Source organism: Dendrobates tinctorius, unplaced genomic scaffold, assembly GCF_039654945.1.
Source record: "Dendrobates tinctorius isolate UK_male_01 unplaced genomic scaffold, ASM3965494v1 ptg000241l, whole genome shotgun sequence".
NCBI classification, from domain to species: Eukaryota; Metazoa; Chordata; class Amphibia; order Anura; family Dendrobatidae; genus Dendrobates; species Dendrobates tinctorius.
The window spans coordinates 27,716,438-27,731,891 of NW_027361908.1; the positions used below are offsets into that span (position 1 = coordinate 27,716,438).

Below are 15,454 nucleotides of genomic sequence, written 5' to 3' on the forward strand. Positions count from 1 at the left end.
TCCTCACGGCAACACAGGAAAGCCACCTTGTTATCCCCAGAATAGCTTACAAAGTCAAAGTCTCAGACTAAACATTCTTTTCCTCACAGGACCAGGCAGGCACGTCTGCTTCTTGCAGAAATTTTGACTCTCAACACACACACACACACACACACACACACACACACACACACACACACACACACACACACACACACACACACACACACACACAGACAGAAAAGCCACCCCTCTCCAGTGCTAGCAGAAGAAACCACACAGTCTTTACAGCAAGGGAGAGAGAATGTCCCATCGCTCTAACCAATGGGGTGCTGTCTCTTAAAGTGGCAGCTTGTCTCTATGGTCCTTAGCAACGCTACCCCTTTACAGCTGCATGTTTCTTTTAAGCTATTACTGGCTGTAAAGTGTTAAAGTTGTTCATTAGTGGTTAGAGGGCTCAGGAATATGCAGGATTTCAAATTCACAGTATTCACAATGCACTGCATCGAATACATTGTTGGAGAAGTCATACAGTACGGACAGATGAATGACCTGTTCTGGGATAGCTCATCAATATGAGATTGGTGGGAGACCAACACTTGGCACACTTGGCACCCCCACTGATCATCTGAAATTTTCTCCATCAATGATGTATAGGGCATAACTCTGCAGCCCTATACATTGCGTACTGGCAACTGCAGAGTGTTGTACTTTATCTTCCATTCAAGTTAAGGCAAGATACATTTTTCTACAGAAAAGTAGCATGTATATTATCCTTGGGGAGATTCTTTGAACAGAATAATTTATAATGAATTATTAATATACTGTATATTAGTCTTCCAGATACATTTCGATACTGAGCATGAACTCACTGAAATATTATAAATTATTTGTAAGCTAAACAGTGTTATTAGTTTGGAAATATCACACAGTGAATACATTAAAATGTATAAAAAAAGTCTCCACAATAAGATTCATGTCCCCATTAGATATGCATGAGTCCATCAGGAGACAAGGCCTTCTCTGTGCATACAATGGGGCTGAGTATTGCGGCAGCATATAAGCAATGCATAATAAATATAACCACATCTATCACAGAAATTCACTTAAAATGGAAGCTATGTTCAGAAAATATCCTATTGTTTAAATCAGATTTTTGTGTTACATGTAATTAAAAAAAAACATTTGGCTTTTTTTATTATCATGATCTTTAGAAAAGAGCAAAAGTAATAATCTTGCAATTTTCACAATGAGCAAGAGAATTTTTTTACACTCAAAATTCCTGTTTTTCCACAGAAAACTTCAAAAATGGCCACCATGGTCACTACCCATCTTGAAAAGTTTTCCCCCTCCCTTATACTAATGTGCCACAAACAGGAAGTTGATATCACCAATCATTCCCATTTTATTTAGGTGTATCTGTGGCGCCCCTGAGGGTTCAGTCGCCACAGAGGTACTGCACCTCCTCCTGAGGTGTGGTACCCCACCATTCAGGTAAGGTGGAGACCTCTGACCACGCTCCAACACCTGCATCCCACACAACACAGTAGTGTAGCAAAGCACCCTTTGGTGGCTCCCTGCTTGGAGCACGAAGCGTGCTGGGAGGCGGGTGGAGTTTAGTTTGCACTAAAGTGCGGGAAGAGGATAGGAGATGGGAAGTTAGTCACAGGAGTCTGACAAGGTCGGACCTGTGTAAGGGGATCCCCTGAGAGGGATGACGGAAAGAAAGTGCTGCAGCCGACCTTAGTAATCTGGGTCCGCTGGCACAGGAAAGGAACCCTGAAAGAAAGCCTGACTCTCCATAAGAAGGAAAGGATTAGTACGGAATGTGAGGAGAGGAAGAGAACAGAGGAGTGATGGTTAGAGGAGAACCTCTCTCAAGTTCTAGGCGCAAGGCCGGGGTCAGGTCCCCGAGGTTATTTGGATACTTATGGTCCCACAACAGACACTGGAGGAATAGAAGTTTGTCATCACTTTATTCCCACACAAGACTTGGGGGCACAACAGCAACAAGATAGAGAGCCGGGACTTAGAAGCAGAGAGTCCCCGAAGCAGACTACAGCTGTCTGCCGTACAAGTAGAGTTCATATGAACATCGGACAGGAGGAACTCCAGTGTAACTCAGTACTAGGAGTACTTCACTTAAAGGCGCTAAGAGGGAGACGTTCAGAAAAGGCACATAAGTTGGAGGAGTGTTGGAAAGGTGTGCTTCATCTTGCCTGGAGGTTGGCTGGGCTCCTGACCCGGAGGACACAGCACCGATGCGGGCTCTTGAGCCACCACAGACTGTGAGTAAAGCTTTGGAACTACATGCCCTGGTGTCCTCCGCTTATTCCTGCGTCAACCTGCCCAGCACTGCTACATCCCTTGCGCCCGACACTACACCATCTAAGTGTCGCTACATCCACTCTGCCCTGGGACTACAGCCCTGCCTGTGGAGGGCTATACCATCACTGCTGCACCACACCATCTGTCCCAGAGGAACTGTCTGCAGCGTCGGCTTAACATATACATTGCCGAACACCACAGGTGGCATCACGACTTACACATTCACACTGAACATTTACAATGGGCGCCCAGGGCCACGGACCGGGTCACCGCTGTTGTGACACTTCCCTGTGAGATACCGGCCCGGTACCGAGTACCCCACAGCCCTGGGTGTGAGGGCGACCCATATCCATATAAATGACCCACCCTGTACAATTCAAAGTGCAAAAAGCAAGTGAGACCAACACCCTGACGAAGGAATCTAATTCCGAAATGCGTGTCGAGGTGTGCGCTGTATTAGGAACGGCGTACCTTAAAGGTACAGACCTTTTTTTTATTGATTCTATATTATCATTTCTTTGCACTTAAAGAACTTTATGTGCCATATTGGTCTCACTTGCTTTTTGCACTTTGAATTGTATTATAGATGAGTGGATTTTAACTTCACACTATTCTGATTATTTATCTGGCAGTTGTTTTTATTATTTTATTATTTATTTTCACTCTCCATTAGAGTTGAGCGACTTTAGTTGGATCGGGTTTCATGAAACAAAATTTGTTTCAGATGAAACTGGTCCGACTATGGCAAAAAAAGTCGGAGTTTCGTCTGAAACCTGACCCCAATTCAAGTCAATGGGGAATAAAAGTCGGCATTGAGCGGATGACATTCATGCACTCATTGCCGACTTTTAATCCCCATTGACTTGCATTGGGGTCGGGTTTCGGACGAAACTCTGACTTTTTTTGCCCTAGTCGGACCAGTTTCATCTGAAACAAATTTTGTTTCATGAAACCCAATCCGACCAAAGTCGCTCAACTCTACTCTCCATACTTCCCTTGTGGATGCAAATACAATTATTTATACTTACACTCTTTCTTTTTTTTTACTCTTTTTTTTATGGATATGAATATTTGAATCATCGTGTCCTTGGGGGTTCTATATATATTTGGATAATTTGATTTTCACTCTGCTCTCTTTTTTGTCCTCTGCTGTTAATATTTGAGATTTACACACATTATATATATATATATATATATTTTAATATATATTCCTAATACTGGCACATGTTTTTATCTTTTTAATGTAGTACTACTGCTTACCATTTTGTGTAATAAAGGTAATTTTATTGGAACACTGCAATTGTCCGGTATTTCCTCTTTTGCACTCTTCTGGGTTTTCTTTCTTGGTTTTTCTAATATTTGAGTGGTTTCCACTCCCTTTAACAGTGCACCTTGTGATCACTATATACATAGTATTTTACTTAGATATATGCTATTGTGGTATTTTCCAGGTATTACTGTGTGTTTTGACAAACTCCTTAGACAGCACACAACTCTCTATCTCATCCTTTCCATACACATGCAAGCTCAGCCAAGTATGCATTCTGTCTCTAAAGTGCGAGGAGAATGAGCTGTTGACAGCCACCCCCATGACTAAAACTGGAATGCTACCGGGAGGAGTAAAGTTCATTTCCTCCCATTAGTGGAGGTCTACATGTTGACACCAGGCAGATCCAAAAGGCTATTAACCTGCAGATTAACCCCATATCTGCAGGCTAAGAGTGTTTTTTCACTTAACAATTTTCCTTTAAAGGGGTATTCTCAAATTCTTAAATTGCTTTAATAATTTGGACAACTTGAAAATTAGCAAGTTTGCAGTTGTCTTTTATTGCTGTTGTTCTCATGCAATGACACTTTTATTATCTTATACAATGTGCACTGCAGTCTTCCCCAGTCCCTCTCATCTTCTGAAGAGATGCAGCTATAAATCACCAGTCCACAGATTTTAGACTAGGTTGTCACTGTCGTGGTTTGTGGAACCACTGTGCCAAGGACCACGGAGAGCCTGGAGGGGCATGAATAAGTGATCACCTGACTATTCGCTGGAGCCTCTCATGGTGAGGTTAGATTTGGCTCCCGATGACCGCCAGGGCAGACCAATGGTTGCGCAGCAGCTGGACCCGAAGGGCAGACTGGATGGAGCAGCAGGCAGAGCTTGAATCAGAATGCATCTGACCAAGTTTGTAACAGAGTGCAGTGACAGAGTTTGTGTCAGAGACAAGTTTTGCTTCAAAGTACAGCAGGCAGGATTTGCTTCTGAGTGCAGCAGGCAAGATTTGTGCAACAATTATGAAGGTGCTAAGGAATCTGATAGCGTCGGATAAAACCAGTCTGAGAACAAAGCTGCAGCAAAAAGATGTATTTAAACAAAACAGAAATGCAAACAGAACTAACACAGATATTCCTGCAATTGTAACGAGATGCTCAGCACAATATAGTAAATCACAGCAAACTGAATAGTGCTCAAGTCCCGCACCACAGCCCAACAGACGTAGTCCAGAATATATGAAGTTACACTTTTTACTGACCGCAGCAGCTTCTGAGGCGAGAGGCAGCACCAAAGTATTCTGGTCAATAGACAACCCAGGCCAGGATCCAGGAGCACACAGAAAATGGAAGGCAGCTGAACGAGGTGAGGCAGACCACCAAGTAATGAGTAGCAGTAGCAAGGAGTTCACCAGCACAACGGGCAGGAGCTCTGGAGCCAACAGCACAAAATCCTCAGGCAAGGAGGAACACATGACCCGGACTTAAATAACAGGATAGACACGAAGTTCCATGACAGGGCAAGATACAAGACTCCATCTTGAATAAGGGCAAACAGGCACAAAGGAAAGTCCAGAATCCTTGCAATTTGCTTCAGGGTGCAGCAAGTGGGATTTGCTTCAGAGTGCAGCAGGCAGGATTTGTGCTTGAAGTACAACAGGCTGGATTTGTACTTGGAGTATAATAGGCAGGATTTGTACTTAGTGTACAGCAGGTAGGATTTGCTCTGTTATGTGTATAATGCCTCCAAACCATTGGCTGGGGAGGAAATGGCATGTGCACACGCTGGCCCTTTAAGAGGGCGGGAGCGTGCGCACATGCCATTGGAACATGGCCAGAGGCCCAGCTGAAAGTGCTGCTGGGTGCATGCGGAGCATGAGGTAGAGAGAAACCAACTGCAGAGCAGGTGAGTGAACTGACACGCCGGGAACCCGGCGTGATGCTAACATAGGTCCACTAATCACAACTCCCATGTCTCTCGTCTGACTGCCCTGAGCCACGTGCAAACCACTGACAGCTGAATGTGTTGCAGCATAACTTGTGCTGAGATTTATACTTCTACTAATACTATAGTTGTACTATTAATCAGAATTGTCAATCAAGGACCAAAAAGTAAGGACAGCAGACCTATGGTTCTTAACTTGAGAATACCCTTTTAATCACTCTGAACTATGATTAAGAACTAGTCGGTTTCAAAAGCATAAGGCCATGAGTTTCCCCGGCTACTTGCCTTTTTTCTAAACTAATGGTTTTGTACCATAATTTTAGCCATGCTATACATTAAAGATTTTTGGTTTTAAATAATTATTCACCAATGGATTTGTTGCTGGATACCTTTCCTTCTTTTCATTTGCATTCTTTCCATTGGATTCTACTCTGATGAGCTGCATTTTTTCTACAAAGTTTTTTTTTCCTTTTAACCCCTCTACAGCAATGTGAATTTATCCAGATGACTTGGTTTTTGTCCTCAGGGCCGCCACTGACTTCGGTTACAGGCTGGCAGAAAGAATGGTCGGGTAGCTGGGTCAAAATCAGGAGGTAATCACCCACAACAAGAGTGTGGCACCACTGTGACAGGAGCGACAGGCAACAAACAGATTTCTCAATACCCTTACTATCTTACGAGAGTGTTTAGATCCTTAGGGCCAGGCTTATCTGGCCCAGAACCCTTCCAATAAACAGGATATTGAAGGGATCCTCTTACCAGGGCTCGTTCCCAACAAAATGGGGCCCTGGACAAAAGTTTAAAGTAGGTCCCCAAATGCTAACATATTGCATTATTTACATGCGCTGAGTTTAGACCGTTAAATGAGTGTAATCGACAATATTGAAGTCTTGCGGCACGTGTTTCTCTGCCTCTTTACAGTGGCTGAGGAAAAATGATGGGGACAGAACGAACACTATTAGATCAGTTTATCCCAATACAGTATCATGTTATCATTTAAACAATATCATTAAAATTGAAACAATCGTATGTATTTGTTATTGCCTAGTGGGCCAACACTGGTTAGTTAATTAGACACTCCAAACATAGAGTATAATACAAGTAACAGAGAGTCAAAATGGTCCATTGATAAAAAAATTAGTATAATTTTGTTAAATTGTGATCATACATAAGTAGTAAAAAATAGACTCACGTATAGAATATGGGGTCAGCACATACAAAGGGGAAAATGGTCACCTGGAAGCACTAGTGCTTAAATCAAATATCTAACGTCACAGATGCGAGTGCTAAGAAAACACAGTCAAAGTGTCTGTAATTATATTTTACTGCTTTTGCACAGTGCAAAATGTGAACATTAGATTCAGAAGGCAGTGACATTAGTAAAATAACTCCTCAGAAAGGCCATTCTTACCCATATCGCCCCTGTGCGACACCAGACTAGCAGCATCAATGAGTGTTTCACAAGGGCTTCCATGAGGTCCTGTGGGATGCCTCAATAAAGTATAATGCAGCCCCCATATACTACATACAGTATAATGCACAGCCTATAGTCCTCAACATAGTTTAATGCTGCCCTATAGAGTATAATGCATCCCCCAAAGAGTACATATGGCATAATGCAGTCCCATAGAGTATGATGCAGCATAATAGAATATAATGCAAACCCCATAGAGTATAATGCAGGACCCCACAGAGTATAATATAGCCACCGTAGATTATAATGCAGCCTCATAGAGTACATATAGTATAATGTTGCCCCATAGAGTATAATGCAACTACATATAGCATAATGGAGCCCCATATAGTATAATGCAGCCCCATATAGTATAAGGCAGTCCCCCATAGAGTACAATGCAACCCAATATGGTATAATGAAGCCCAATAAGATATAATGCAGCCCCCCTATATAGTATAATGCAGCCCCCTAGAGTATAATGCAGCCCCATTTAGTATAATGCAGCTCCTATAGAGTATAATGCAGTCACCATAGATTATAATGCAGCCCCATAGAGTATAATACAGCCCTATAGAGTAAAATGCCCCCTTATAGTATAATGCATCCTCACATAGAGTCTAATGCAGTCTCATAGAATACTTACAATATAATGTAGCCCCATAGAGTATAATTCAACTGCATATATTATAATGCAGTCCCATATAGTATAATGCAGCCCCATATAGTATAATGCAGCCCCATATAGTATAATGCAGTCACATATAGTATAATGCAGCCCCATAGAGTGTAATGCAGCCCTCCTATAGTATAATGCAGCCCACCATGCAGTATAACGCCATCCCACAAAAAATTGGGTGAATGAAAATTATTTCCATACATCTGTTGTTGCATCTGTTTTTTCCCTTTTCTTGTGACTTTTATGTGTGTGTATAAAGTATTATGCAGCCTCCATAGAGTTTCATGCAGCCCACCATACGGTATAATGCAGACCCCATGTAGTATAATGCAGCCTCATACAGTATATATAGTATAATGCAGCCCTAGAGAGTATAATGCAGCCCCATAGAGTATACTGCAGCCATCATATAGGAAAATGCAGCTTTATATAGTACAATGCAGCCTCTCATAGAGTATAATGCAGACCCCCATAGAGTATAATGCAACCCCATAAAGTATAATGTATCCCCATAAAGTATAATGCACACCACATAGGCTATAACATACTCACAACACATAGGCTATAACATAACCCCATAGAGTATAATGTTGTCAAATATAGTATAATGCAGCCCCGTAGAGCATAATGCAGCCCTCATAAAGTATTATGCAGCCTGCATAGAGTATAATGCAACCCCCCATATAGTGTAATGTAGCCCCATAGAGTATAATGCAACTACATATAGCATAATGCAGCACCGTATAATATAATGCAGCATCATAGAGTATAATGCAGCCCCCATAGAGTATAATGCACCCCTATATAGTGTAATGCCATCCCTTAGACTATAATGTAACCCTATAGAGTATAATGTAGCCAAATATAGTATAATGCAGCCTCATAGAGTATAATTCAGCCCTATATAGTGCAATACGCACCTCATAGACTATAATGTAACCCCATTGAGTATAATGTAGTCAAATACAGTGTAATGCATCCCCATAGAGTATAATTCAGCCCACCATGGAGTATAATGTAGCCTTGCAACCCCCATAGAGTGTAATGAAGCCTTCCATAGAGTATAATGCAACCCCCACAGAGTATAAAACAGCCCCCATATAGTATAATGTTTCCCCATAGTGTATAATGCAGCCTTCCACAGAATATAATGCAGCCCCATGGGACATAATGCACAACCCCATAGAGTATGATGCAGCCTCCATAGTACTATATAACGCCATATATGGATGGAATAAGAAACCTTGTGATAGCACTGCTCCACATCCATCCTCAAATTTGTAAACCTCCACAATAACAGGAAATTTTAGACCAGTCTGAACCAATGCTGCTGGCCATGGTGGTGCATGCTGGCAGAAAGATTGTTCTGGATCAAAACTAGGCAGTACATGTAGGGACAAAATTGTAAATACAAAAGTAATTCACTGCACTCAAAAAAGAGGTACTTTGCAATCAATTTGTGAATTTATTCAGAGTGTCCAATCCAATAAAAAATGTGCCAACACCAGAATTTGTACAAAATACCCGACGTTTCGATCCTCCCGGATCTTATTCATGGGGTACACTAAAATAAAAGAACAACAATAAATATATACAAATATACATACATAATAAGGATCAACAGTTTGAAAGTATGCACTCAAAGAATTAGACATATGAAGAAATGGACAAGACAGATAAATGTACAATCTGCAGAGTTTCGTTCCTTCATTCTTTGCCAGCATAATACATAATAATGGCTACAGGAGATTCCAAGAAACAGGAGACTTGAATGTTTGACCTTAGTACATAGAATAACAAACTTAAGGCACATTGGAAAGGATGACAGATCCCCATACGGTGGTCACAGGCACTAGTAGTGGAAAAATATATGTTAGCTAGATTAGATAACCTCAACTTAGGGCCCAAAAAACAAAAAGGTATACCTGGTATGCCTGTTTACAGTTGTATTATCACTGCTGGATAGAAAAACCCAAGGGTGGTCCTGGTTGGAGGAAGATAGGGGTATTTTACTGGTGATGTCCCTTTGCATAGACTATGAGGTATGGAGATACTATAAGAAATAATGTACCTTATAAGTGGAGCATTTTGACCTCAGGTTGTGGGGGCTATCGCATAATGTAGCCTGCCTGTGGATGAAATAGCATGTCATGAAGCTGGTGTCCCTTATTGCACCGTTGGGGTGTTGGGTGTATCACTTCTCAAAATTAATATTACCTGTGGGGTCCTCCGTATAGGGTATGAGCAATACAGCGAAGACAGCAATCAAAAATTGCTATCCACCTAGAAGTGAATATTATACCATGAGGAAGGTGTCCCCCATATCATGGGTGCAGTGCCTGAAAATAGTGTAGCGCAGGTAACCTGTATAATCTATTACCTGTGGGGTCCTCCGTGTAGGGTATGAGGAATAGAGTTAGGGTGGCAGTCAAATATTGTTGTCCACCTGGAAGTGAATATGAGACAATAAGAGAGGATACACCTATCATAGGTATGGTGCCTAAGATCCTCGCAGGTGAGCGCAAGTTACCTGGGGGATTTAGGAGAATCTGACTGGTAGAGACGGCGCTCCCGCGCTCTGTCCTGGCTGCAGTGTGAGGCTGTACTGGTCTGCAGTGTGGCGGGGCGTTTTATGCACAGTGCTGTGCACCGCTGGACCGGAAGTGCATCACCGCCGGACCGGAAGTGACACAGCGCTGTGGAGAGAGACTGCGCTTGCGCAGTGGTATGAGAGCTTGCCCCACAGTGTGTGACTGCGCATGCATGGTTGGTGTAAGGGCAGTGATGTATGGGCAGCATTGTCATGGCAAGGAGGGGATGTTCACAAAGTAAAAATACCTAGTACAACCCGATATACATAGAAACTAGGGCTGTAATGTAGTGGCAGCGTTGTCACTGAATATGGAGGAACAAGGCTTAGGGCACATATAGCGGCTAGTGTAAAAAGCAGGGTTTGATGACAAGAAAAGAAAAACAAAAAGAAAAACAAAAAAATAATAAAATGAAAAATAAAATAAAAAACAACCAAATACAAAAAAGGGGTTCCTGGTCGGGCTAAAAATAGCCTCAATAGATCGCTAGTAACCATAAGGTAAGAAAAATGAGAAAAAATGAAAAATTAAATAAAATAAAAATAAATGTAAATGAAAAAATGAGTAAATAATGAATGAATAGAAAAAAAAACTAGAAAAAAATAAAGAAATAAATAAATAAAAAATGCAAAAATTACAGTAGGCTTACCGATTATAGATGGCTGTCATCGTGTCTGAAAATAAAAAGTGAAAAGTTAATCATAGAAGCCAATCTATTCCCCTGTTAAGGCCTTTTGGCGACAATGTATCTAATTTATGGATCGAATATGTCTCTCTATGTTTTAATATCTTAATGTGATTGCCGCCCCGTCTTGGTTTTCGTACCTGTTCAATCACTTGATATTTAAGCTGCGCCACTGAGTGTTTGTGTTTAATAAAGTGGTCCGGAATGGGTAACCAGGTCTTACCACGTACAGGAGGCCACAGGGGCATTTTATGACGTGAGTCACAGGTATAAAATCCTTTAATGGGAAATTATTTACCTGTACGCGGATGGGTGACAGTATCGGACTTGATGATATTGGAGCATGAGGCACAATTTAAACAAGGAAAGGTGCCTTTACGGCATGTGGCAAGTTGTCGTTGTGGTGACTCGGGGTGTTTACTGCCAATGTCTGCCCGAGCAAGTTTATCTTTGATGTTGGGGCTCTCCTACTACACATGAGGGCCGGTGTAGCAAACGCTTCTATCTTAGGGTAAGCCCATGACAGTAGTGGCCAGTGCTTGCGAATAACTGAATGAATTTTTGACATAAGGGGATGGTAAGTATGGACAAACGGGACTCTTTCAGGTTTTGAAATGCTTAGTTCAGTAGTAAAAGGATTGTGGATTCGTGTTATCTCTTGTTGGAGGAGTCGGGTAGGATAGTCCCTTTCTTTAAATTTAGACAAGATCTCATCCAGACGAGTAGAACGTAATTCTGGGTCGGACACTATTCTAGATACACGCGTGAACTGGGACCTAGGAAGACTATTTTTAGTTGCGTGTATCTAGAATAGTGTCCGACCCAGAATTACGTTCTACTCGTCTGGATGAGTAGAAATATGAAGTAGTAGTCTGGATGAGTAGTAAATATGAAGACCCTTTAAAATACATTTAAAAACTTACTTTAAAATATATGTCATGATGAAAAAATATCTATATATGCAGATAGAAATAAAGAAACTCGTGGCCTAGAACCCATATTGCTCTAGTGATAAAGGACGGCATGTATGCACCTGCATTTTTTATGCTCTTGGCTATTCTCCCAGGTGCTACATGCTTGAGAGCCGGGGACTTATATACTGTACATAGGGTCATCTGGAAATGGTAAACAATAATCTAATATATAAAGCTCAATGTGGATGTATGTGTGTATGTATGTATGTGTGTGTGTATGTCCGGGTTTGGTATCCGCACCGTCGCAGGTACAGCCAGAAAATTTGGCACAGTCACACGTCTGGACCCCGAGAGCGTCATAGGCTATGTTGTGAGGCGAAATTTTAACCCCGCGCGTTCTAATTCACCAAACAATTTTGCCCCTGTCTACATAATGGGGCAAAAGTGTATGTATTTATTGTCATCTGCACCGTCGTAGCTACAGCCACAAAATTTTGCACAGTCACACGTCTGGACCCCGAGAGCATCATAGGCTATGTTGTGAGGTGAAATTTTAACCCCGCGCGTTCCAATTCACCAAACAATTTTGCCCCCATCTACATAATGGGGGAAAAAGTGAAAGGAAAAGTGTTGGAGGCAAATTGACAGCTGCCAGATGTGAACAAGGGGGACTGAAAGAATGGGAGCGATGGCGCCAAAGAGTATATACCGTACAGTTGCTAAAGTGGGGCCCTGACATGGGATACTCACCACACATGGGGATATGAACACACACACAAAATGCACCACACACTACCATGTGCTTCAACACATATACCACCCTCAGCACACATTTCACCACACATACACCAACCTCGCCACATAAAAGTCGAAACACAAAAGTCGCCACTCAAAACTCGCCACGCTGTCCCAGACCTGTTTAAAGGATGAAAAATGAGCTGTGATTGGTTGCTATCAGCAACAGTTTTCTTTGTTGACAGTTGTGGTAACTGAGGCCTATTATTCTTATCATTTCTATGGTGTTATCGTCCTTCCGTAAAGTTGGAAATAACACAGTTTATTACCATGCCAACACAGACCACCTTCTGACACAGACTGCAGGGGGAGCCCAGTATCACACAGGATAGGATTAGTTACACGGCTCAGCAGTCAGTATCACACAGGATAGGATTAGATACACAGCTCAGCAGTCAGTATCACACAGGAGAGGATTAGACACATGGCTCAGCAGGCAGTATCACACAGAATAGGATTAGATACACAGCTCAGTAGTCAGTATCCCACAGGATAGGAATAGATACACGGCTCAGCAGACAGTATCACACAGGATAGGATTAGATACGCAGCTCAGCACACACTATCACACAGAATAGTATTAGATACACGGCTCAGCAGACAGTATCACACAGAATAGGATTAGATACACGGCTCAGCAGGCAGGATCACACAGGATAGGATTAGATGCACGGTTTTTATGTGCAATATAATCATTATAATTTGTTATAACTAGTGTTGAGCTTTCCGATACCGCAAGTATCGGGTATCGGCCGATATTAGCTGTATCGGAATTCCGATACTGACTTCCGATACTTTTTTCATATCGGATACCGGAATCGGAAATTCCCATAATGCTATCAGCCCGCTCCCTTTGATTCAGCCAATGGGAATCCTCTGAAGTGTGGGCACATCCTATTAGGCATGTAGGCATGTTAACTATTGGCATGGCTGTGATTGGCTGCTGAAATGATGTCATGATGCACTATAAAAGCCACTGCCGCCGCCATTTCTGGTCACTCTGCTGTGAATTCAGTTAGGGACAGGCTGCTGTTGAAGACTGTGAGGGACAGTTAGAAATAGCGATTCTCAAATCAATATTGTGCTTTACCCAGGCTACATAAACCACCACTGTAGCTTGCTTTTCCCTAGCAGCAGTGTTCACAGCTGTCTGCAAGGGCTGTGTGAGTGCAGCTCACGCTGTGGAGTGGGTCCTGCAGCCACGTCTGGTTGTAGGCCGCCCAGCGTGCCTCACTGCTGACTCATACATACTTTTCTTTTTGAGCTGCTTATTTAAAAAAAATTCTATCTAGTGTGCTTCCATCCGTATCCATATACGTTGGTTGCAAACACTGGTAGTAGACAGCGGAGCCTTTCTGCAGCCTGTCAGTGCTAGTGCCCACTTAGCTGCACTGTTCACGGCTGTCTGAGAGGTCTCTGACTGTGTGAGTGTAGCTCACGCTGAGTAGTGTGTCCTGCAGCTACGTCTGGTTGTAGGCTGCTCAGCGTGCGTCACTGCCTCACACATATATTTCTTTAATTGCAGCTCATTTTTTCTTCTCCTATTAGTGTGCATCCATCCATATCCATCTACATTGGTTGGTTGCAAACACTATATAGGAGTAGATAGAGGAGCCTTTTTTCTGGCTTGTGCCCTTCAGCTGCAGCCAGATTAGTATTACCCAATTTTTTTGGAGCCTCATCTTTTGCATTGTAGGTTACCTGCCTGCATTGTAATAGCTCCAGAAAGTTGGTGATACTCTGACTTTCAAATCTTTGGTCACATCCTTTTAGTTTTTTTTCCCGCCCAAAAAAACAACAAAGTTCACCAAACACTACATTTGAAAGTTGTGTAGGTCACATTATCTCCTATTAAAGTGTAGTCGACACACACACTTCATAAAATTAGTGTTTCTTATACCTGCAACCAGCTGTTCAGGAATAAGCACACTAAGGCCCCCCTTTGTACTTTTCTGCCTATCTTTCTCAGTCTAGCAAGATGAAGAAGGCAGGGAGTGAGGCACGTGGCCGTGGCCGTGGAGTTTCAGCAGGGAGAGGACGTGGGGATTCTGCAAGGAGAGGACATGGGGATTCTGCAGGGAGAGGACGTGGGGATTCTGCAGGGAGAGAACGTGGGGATTCTGTGCCTGCTGTTGGCACCAGTGAGTCAGCATCCCCCAGTTTTAACAGGCAACAGTCCTTTATGCGCAGCTTTGTAGGACCTCACCGTACCCCACTGCTGCGGGAGGAACAAATTGAATCCGTTGTCGGATGGATGGCAGCTAACGCATCAAATTCAATTACTTCCACATCCTCTCAGGGCCAGAGCACCGAAGAGCAACCATCTGTCTCTTCACCACCTGCCAAAGTGCCCAGGCAGTCAGAGACCCCTGGACAGGAGCCATCACAGTCTCTACTTCTGTTCTCGGAATATGTTGGTTTGGAAAGAGGGGGCCAGCCAAGCAGCATTCCAGAATGTGAAGAAGAGGGAGTATGCAGTGATGCGCAACTTCTTTGTCCCTCTGAATCTGAAGAGGCGGGTGGGCCAGTGCCTATGGTCAGCACACCTCAGCACGCATCAGATGATGACGAGACTCAGTTACCACTTTCTGGTGCGTACGGTGCTGGCGAGACAACCCAGGAGAAGCAGGTGTTTGAAGAGGGGAGTGTAGATGATGAGGTCCTTGACCCATCATGGCGTGAGGAACAGGAAGGTGGTGGAAGCAGCTCTGAGGAAGAGATTCCCCGAACGGCCAAAACCGGAGGGAGAGGGAGGGGGCAGACTTGGTTGCCTGTAGCCTCCACTTCGGCACCCGTTAGGAGCATTCCACTTTCAAAAG

General features: G+C 43.0%; 1 long non-coding RNA gene across 1 annotated transcript in view; it reads right to left on the reverse strand.

Annotated features, from left to right (window-relative positions):
* Positions 1 to 10,035: 10,035 nt before the first annotated feature.
* LOC141060583 (uncharacterized) overlaps positions 10,036 to 15,454 on the reverse strand; it is a 188,334-nt gene continuing 182,915 nt past the window's right edge. The window contains exons 3-4 of the long non-coding RNA XR_012222727.1: positions 10,891 to 10,915; positions 10,036 to 10,096 (exon numbers count right to left, since the gene is read on the reverse strand). This is a non-coding gene — a long non-coding RNA (uncharacterized lncRNA). The remainder of the gene's footprint in view (positions 10,097 to 10,890; positions 10,916 to 15,454) is intronic.